This window comes from Triticum urartu, chromosome 3A, assembly GCF_056163025.1.
Source record: "Triticum urartu cultivar PI428250 chromosome 3A, HENAU_Tu73, whole genome shotgun sequence".
Lineage (NCBI taxonomy): Eukaryota > Viridiplantae > Streptophyta > Magnoliopsida > Poales > Poaceae > Triticum > Triticum urartu.
Window position 1 is genome coordinate 70,233,686 of NC_141875.1, and position 8,158 is coordinate 70,241,843.

Below are 8,158 nucleotides of genomic sequence, written 5' to 3' on the forward strand. Positions count from 1 at the left end.
TGATTCATAATCAAGTGATTCCAAAAGCCCATCAGCATGGATTTTCTTCATGCGCTTTACACCAATATGACCTAAACGGCAGTGCCACAAATAAGTTGCACTATCATTATTAACTTTGCATCTTTTGGCTTCAATATTATGAAAATGTGTATCACCACGATCGAGATCCAACAAACCATTTTCATTGGGTGTATGACCATAGAAGGTTTTATTCATGTAAACAGAACAACAATTATTCTCTAACTTACATGAATAACCGTATTGCAATAAACATGATCCAATCATATTCATGCTCAACGCAAACACTAAATAACATTTATTTTAGGTTTAACACTAATCCCGAAAGTATAGGGAGTGTGCGATGATGATCATATCAATCTTGGAACCATTTCCGATACACATCGTCACTTCACCCTTAACTAGTCTCTGTTCATTCTGCAACACCTGTTTCGAGTTATTATTCTTAGCAACTGAACTAGTATCAAATACTGAGGGGTTGCTATAAACACTAGTAAAGTACACATCAATAACATGTATATCAAATACACCTATGTTCACTTTGCCATCCTTCTTATCTGCCAATTACTTGGGATAGTTCCATTTCCAGTGACCAGTCCCTTTGTAGTAGAAGCACTCAGTTTCAGGCTTAGGTCCAGACTTGGGTTTTTTCACTTGAGCAGCAACTTGCTTGCCATTCTTCTTGAAGCTCCCCTTTCTTCCCTTTGTCCCTTTACTTGAAACTAGTGGTTTTGTTTACCATCAACACTTGATGCTTTTCTTGATTTCTACCTTCGTCGATTTCAGCATCACGAAGAGCTTGGGAATCGTTTCCGTTATCCCTTGCATATTATAGTTCATCACGAAGTTCTACTAACTTGGTGATGGTGACTAGAGAATTTTGTCAATCACTATTTTATCTGGAAGATTAACTCCCACTTGATTCAAGAGATTGTAGTACCTAGACAATCTGAGCACATGCTCACTGCTTGAGTTATTCTCCTCCATCTTTTAGCTATAGAACTTGTTGGAGACTTCATATCTCTCAACTCGGGTATTTGCTTGAAATATTAACTTCAACTCCTGGAACATCTCATATGGTCCATGACGTTCAAAACGTCTTTGAAGTCCCGATTCTAAGCCGTTTAAGCATGGTGCACTAAACTATCAAGTAGTCATCATACTGAGCTAGCCAAACGTTCATAACATCCGCATCTGCTCCTGCAATATGTTTGTCACCTAGCGGTGCATCAAGGACATAATTCTTCTGTGCAGCAATGAGGATAAACCTCAGATCACGGATCCAATCTGCATCATTGCTACTAACATCTTTCAACTTAGTTTTCTCGAGGAAAATATCAAAAATAAAACAGGGGAGCTAAACGCGAGCTATTGATCTACAACATAGATATGCTAATACTACCAGGACTAAGTTCATGATAAATTTAAGTTCAATTAATCAGATTACTTAAGAACTCCCACTTAGATAGACATCCCTATAATCCTCTAAGTGATCACGTGATCCATATCAACTAAACCATGTCCAATCATCACGTGAGATGGAGTAGTTTCAATGGTGAACATCACTATGTTGATCATATCTGCCATATGATTCACGCTCGACCTTTCGGTTTCAGTGTTACGAGGCCATATCTGTTATATGCTAGGCTCGTCAAGTTTAACCTGAGTATTCCGCGTGTGCAACTGTTTTGCACCCGTTGTATTTGAACGTAGAGCCTATCACACCCGATCATAACGTGGTGTCTCAGCACAAAGAACTTTCGCAACGGTGCATACTCAGGGAGAACACTTGTACCTTGATAATTAGTGAGAGATCATCTTATAAAGCTACCGTCGAACTAAGCAAAATAAGATGTATAAAAGATAAACATTACATGCAATCAAAATATGTGACATGATATGGCCATCATCATCTTGTGCCTTTGATCTCCATCTCCAAAGCATCGTCATGATTTCCATCGTTACCGGCATGACACCTTGATCTCCATCATCTTGATCTATATCAATGTGTCGTCACGTGGTCGTCTCGCCAACTATTGCTATCGCATAGCGATAAAGTAAAGCAATTATTTGGCGCTTGCATCTTATGCAATAAAGAGACAACCATAAGGCTTCTGCCAGTTGCCGATAACTTCAACAAAACATGATCATCTTATACAACAACTTATATCTCATCACGTCTTGACCATGTCACATCACAACATGCCCTGCAAAAACAAGTTAGACGTCCTCTACTTTGTTGTTGCAAGTTTTACATGGCTGCTATGGGCTGAGCAAGAACCGTTCTTACCTACGCATCAAAACCACAACGATAGTTTGTCAAATTAGTGTTGTTTTAACCTTCTCAAGGACCGGGTGTAGCCACACTCGATTCAACTAAAGTTGGAGAAACTGACACCCGCCAGCCACCTGTGTGCAAAGCACGTCAGTAGAACCAGTCTCGCGTAAGCGTACGCGTAATGTCGGTCCGGGCCGCTTCATCCAACAATACCGCCGAACCAAAGTATGACATGCTGGCAAGCAGTATGACTTGTATCGTCCACAACTCAGTTGTGTTCTACTCGTGCATATAACATCTACGCATAAAACCTAGCTCGGATGCCACTGTTGGGTAACGTAGAAATTTCAAAAAAATTCCTACGCACACACAGAATCATGGTGATGCATAGCAACGAGAGGGGAGAGTGTTGTCTATGTACCCTCATAGACCGAAAGCGGAAGCGTTATATCAACGCGGTTGATGTAGTCGTACGTCTTCACGATCCGACCGATCCAAGTACCGAAAGCACGGCACCTCCGAGTTCTGCACACGTTCAGCTCGGTGACGTCCTCGCCTTCTCGATCCAGCAAGAGGGGCGAAGTAGTAGATGAGTTCCGGCAGCACGACGGCGTGGTGACGGTGTTGGTGAAGAACAATCTCTGCAGGGCTTCGCCTAAGCACTATGAAAACTATGACGGAGGATAAACTAGAGGGGACGGGGTTGCCGGCACACGGCTTGATGTTTCTTGATGTGTCTTGGGTGCTAGCCCTATCCCTCTATTTATATGTTGAGCCTTGGGGTCGAAACTTGGAGTAAAAGCCTCCACAAAGTCGGTTTCACCCGAAAGGCAAGAGTCCTTCTGGGACTCCAGGGCCAGACGCCAGGGACCCTGGCGTCTGGCCCCTGGACTCTGCAAAACTTCCTTTTGCGCTTTCCAAAAACCTTGTGGGATTTCCCCTTTGGCCTAAATAAAGTGTTCTTGTACCAAAACATTTCGGGAAACATCCGGAACCCCTTCCGGTGAATTCCGGAACCCTTCTGGAGTCCAAACACTATTATCCCATATATCAATCTTTATCTCTGGACCATTTCGGAGTTCCTCGTCATGTCCGTGATCTTATCCGGAACTCCGAACAACATTCGGTCACCAACATACATAACTCATAGTACTATATCGTCAACGAACGTTAAGCGTGCGGACCCTACGGGTTCGAGAACTATGTAGACATGACCGAGGCACCTCTCTGGTCAATAACCAATAGCGGGACCTAGATGCCCATATTGGCTCCTACATATTCTATGAAGATCTTTATCGGTCAGACCGTATAACAACATACATTGTTCCCTTTGTCATCGGTATGTTACTTGCCCGAGATTCGATCGTCGGTATCTCAATACCTAGTTCAATCTCGTTACCGGCAAGTCTCTTTACTCGTTCTGTAATACATCATCCCGCAACTAACTCATTAGTTGCAATGCTTGCAAGCCTTATAGTGATGTGCATTACCGAGTGGGCCCAGAGATACCTCTCCGACAATCGGAGTGAAAAATCCTAATCTCAAAATACGCCAACCCAACAAGTACCTTCGGAGACGCCTGTAGAGCACCTTTATAATCACCCAGTTACGTTCTGACGTTTGGTGGCACACAAAGTGTTCCTCCGGTAAACGGGAGTTGCATAATCTCATAGTCATAGGAACATGTATAAGTCATGAAGAAAGCAATAGCAACAAACTAAACGATCAAGTGCTAAGCTAATGGAATGGGTCAAGTCAATCACATCATTCTCCTAATGATGTGATCCCGTTAATCAAATGACAACTCATGTCTATGGTTAGAAAACTTAACCATCTTTGATCAACGAGCTAGTCAAGTAGAGGCATACTAGTGACACTCTGTTTGTCTATGTATTCACACATGTATTATGTTTCCGGTTAATACAATTCTAGCATGAATAATAAACATTTATCATGAAATAAGGAAATAAATAATAACTTTATTATTGCCTCAGGGCATATTTCCTTCACAAACATAGGCTTCCAATATATCGATCTTTACGTCTCGACCATTTCTAGACCCCTCGTTATGTCCGTGATCAAATCCGGGACTCTGAACTACCATTGGTACATTAAAACACATAAACTCGTAATACTGATCGTCACCGAGCGTTAAGCGTGCGGACCCTATGGGTTCGAGAACTATGTAGACATGACCGAGACACCTTTGTCATCGATATGTTACTTGCCCGAGATTCGATCGTCGGTATCTCAATACCTAGTTCAATCTCGTCACCGACAAGTCTCTTTACTCGTTCCGTAATGATACATCCCGTAACTAACTCCTTAGCTACATTGCTTGCAAGGCTTATTGTGATGTACATTACCGAGAAGGCCCAGAGATACCTCTCCGAAAACCGGAATGACAAATCCTAATCTTGATCCATGCCAACTCAACAAACACCATCGGAGACACCTGTAGAGTACCTTTATAATCACCTAGTTACGTTGTGACGTTTGGTAGCGCACAAAGTGTTCCTCCGGTATTCGGGAGTTGCATGATCTCATAGTCATAGGAACATGTATAGTTATGGAGAAAGCAATAGAAACAAAATAAACGATCATCGTGCTAAGCTAACAGATGGGTCAAGCCAATCACATCATTCTCTAATGATGTGATCCCGTTAATCAAATGAAAACTCATGTATATGGTTAGGAAACATGACCATCATTGATTCAACGAGCTAGTCAGGTAGAGGCAAACTAGTGACACTCTATTTGTCTATGTATTCACACATGTACTAAGTTCCGGTTAATACAATTCTAGTATGAATAATAAACATTTATCATGATATAAGAAAATATAAATAACAACTTTATTATTGCCTCTAGGGCATATTTCCTTCAGCAAGAGCGTGCAACAGCCACTCAACACATGTATTTTGCATTGTAGTAATATTCAGAAGAGTCCATACTTCTGTCATAGCATCCGAAAGAACTCTCGAAAGGATGCAGCGACATAGTGCATGGAAGCAGTCCTCAGACTCTATCGAACACACAGGGCACAAATCACTAGTTTCCAACCCTCTTGTATGCTTGTTACTTCATGTAGGCAGGGAGTTTGTAGCAACCCGCCATGCGAAATTACGATCTGAGGAAGGAACATCAGTCGACCATATAAATTTCCAGCAATCCCGACGCCTATCTGGACGTGAGCTGGAGCCCGTCGAGGTGCTTCTGTGAGCTTCCTCAAAGCTGAACTGGTACGCACTTCTCTGGCTCCTGCATTCATGTCTGCGGACTGGCCCTCTGTCCGCAAACGAACGCCTAGAAAATTCGCGGAACAGCGTTGGAGATGCCCTTAGGTAGCTAAGGGTTTGCAACGACAACCCTGCAGCCACCATAAAAACTACTCTCTCCGTTCCTAAATACTTGTCTTTCTAGGCATTTCAACAAGTGATTACATACGGAGCAAAATGAGTGAATCTACACTCTAAAATATGTCTACATACATCCGTATGTAGTAGTCATTTGAAATGTCTAGAAAGACAAAATTTAAAAACGGAGAGAGTATAAAAATGATTAGATATGTCTAACTTGTTTTTACGGGATAAAAATGTGATGTGCCATCATTCAGACGTTTTGATGTCACGTGGGTCTATGTAGTCAATTTTCCAAACTTGTTTGATCAGCAGTGGTGTACGCATACATGAGGTTCTCTTCTTTGGTAAACTAGTAATAATGTACGTGCAATGCACATTTATATTAGATAGGATATTAGTTGCATGTTATATTAGGTAAGATATATTTGTTGTACGTTGATATTTGGTAAGATATCAATTACTTTTTCCTGGGAATAGTATGATATTAATTATATGACAGATTTCAAGGGATAGCATTGAGTCCAAACATGTTTATAACCAATGGCAGTGGTGGATAATTAGAGCGTTAAACATGTTTGGTGCTCAACATTGAAGCGATTTCAACCGTTAGATAACATGATTTGATGGTCAAGATGGTTTGGATCTGCCCATTTAAGTTTTTTTATATTGGTATAGATTCTTGTGTAGTCAATAAACTACACGGTGGCTTCGCCAGTGGTTGAAACTAGTCTTGGGGCACGGGAATGAATAAAGACTTTACGCTTGCTTTTCAGCACACAGTTTTTTCTTCTTCTTTTTTTTGCCGCCGTCCTGAGTTTTGACCGAACAGTGTTACTACTGGGTTCCGTGTGTGTCTGGTTTTACCTGGTTTGTTTTCTTGATCGTGTAGATCAAAATCAAGCACACTGCACACGGAACAAATCTTCTAGAAGCAGCTGGACGTTTCCATTGACATCCTGGTAGTTTCGAAATAGTTTGTACAGGCATGTAGACGAGCGTGATTTCTACACTAGCACCTCTCCTCCGTCGTGCGACTGACTGAGTTCCTCGAAATACTCTTATGTGAGAGGGTGTGTGTGTGTCGACGCAAGAAAAAACAGGTGGCTCCCATCGTTGACTCCTCCGGCGTATCAACCCAGGATGCCCCCATGGATCTGGAACGTCCAGATGGACGATGGCGGACACCGCGTGCGTGCCTCCTGTTTCCCCCAGCCGTCGTTTCTTGACCTGCTCGTGGCGGCGGCCAGAGGTGGCCGGGTTGGCGCCTTGACGGTTGGTGCTAGGAAACAACCTGGGAAGAACAAAAAAGAGCGAACGAGACGCCGGTCGCTGCCGCCTCCTCGGCTCGGCTGGGGCGGCGGAGGTCGGCAGTGGCACATCGGCTTTGACTCCTCCGCGCGCGGCCGCACAAGTATCGGAGGCGCCAGCGTTTTTCCGCGACGCCAACAACCAGCCGCATGCGTCGTGGTTTCCGCGACGCCAACTTGCGCTCTCCCCTTTCTGCGGTGGGCGTTCTAGTCAAGGTACCACTGCTCACATGCAACTGATAGCCACAATAGCGTATCGTCGCATCGTACTGTACAAAAGAGTAGTAGTAGTATACTGCATCGTGCATTGGATTTGGTACCGGTTTGCTTAAACTTTGGGTGAAGCAATTACGGGTAGTAAAACTTGGCATGCTTTCTATGTTCATCGCCCACGGACGTAGACGAATTTCAATGTTGTATATATCCTATCCTACCAAGGCGGTACAAAAGTACTGTAGTAATGATATTTCTCAGTTGATATTCGTAATGGCATGCGAGCAAAACGAGATGTTAGCTTACTACTCCCTCCATTTCATAAGTTGTATGAAATGATGAGTAGATTCTAACAAAGAATTTGTTAGTTGTAATGATTAGTCGATGGAGGCGGCGATGTTGTCCACATCTCTATGTAATTTACATCCTTCCATTTAAAAATGAACCCGAGGCCGACTGCGTCTTTGCCTCGGCTAATCCGACTTTAAAACGTACTGTAAGGATGTTCATGTTGCATTTGTGCGAACAAGAAATATAACCTAGGCGGATTTCGAGTTGGATTAAGCTAAGCAAGGGAGTTCTTATTTGCAACATGAACAAAATAACAGCAATAGAAAAAACAATCGGTCGCCATTATTTGGTATAGAAAAATATCACATGTTTCACATCTCCATCTCCACAAGAAGAAGGGGAAAAGGTTGCATGCATCATTTGACAGCAGAAACTTTGAATTTTCTTTTACAAAGTGTAGACATCCCTTGGAAAGAGCAGCAATGATTTCTTTACTGGATGATGACACTGGATAATAATCCGTTTTATCCTATCCAATAATCGAAACACAGTTTGCCTGAGTGCAATTGATATGTGTGTCTGTAACTTTCATGGACTCCATCATCCATTGCTACACCACGGCCGAACTTTATACATTGATCAAACCTTCAACCAATGGATATATAGGGATGAAGATGGGACAGGGATGG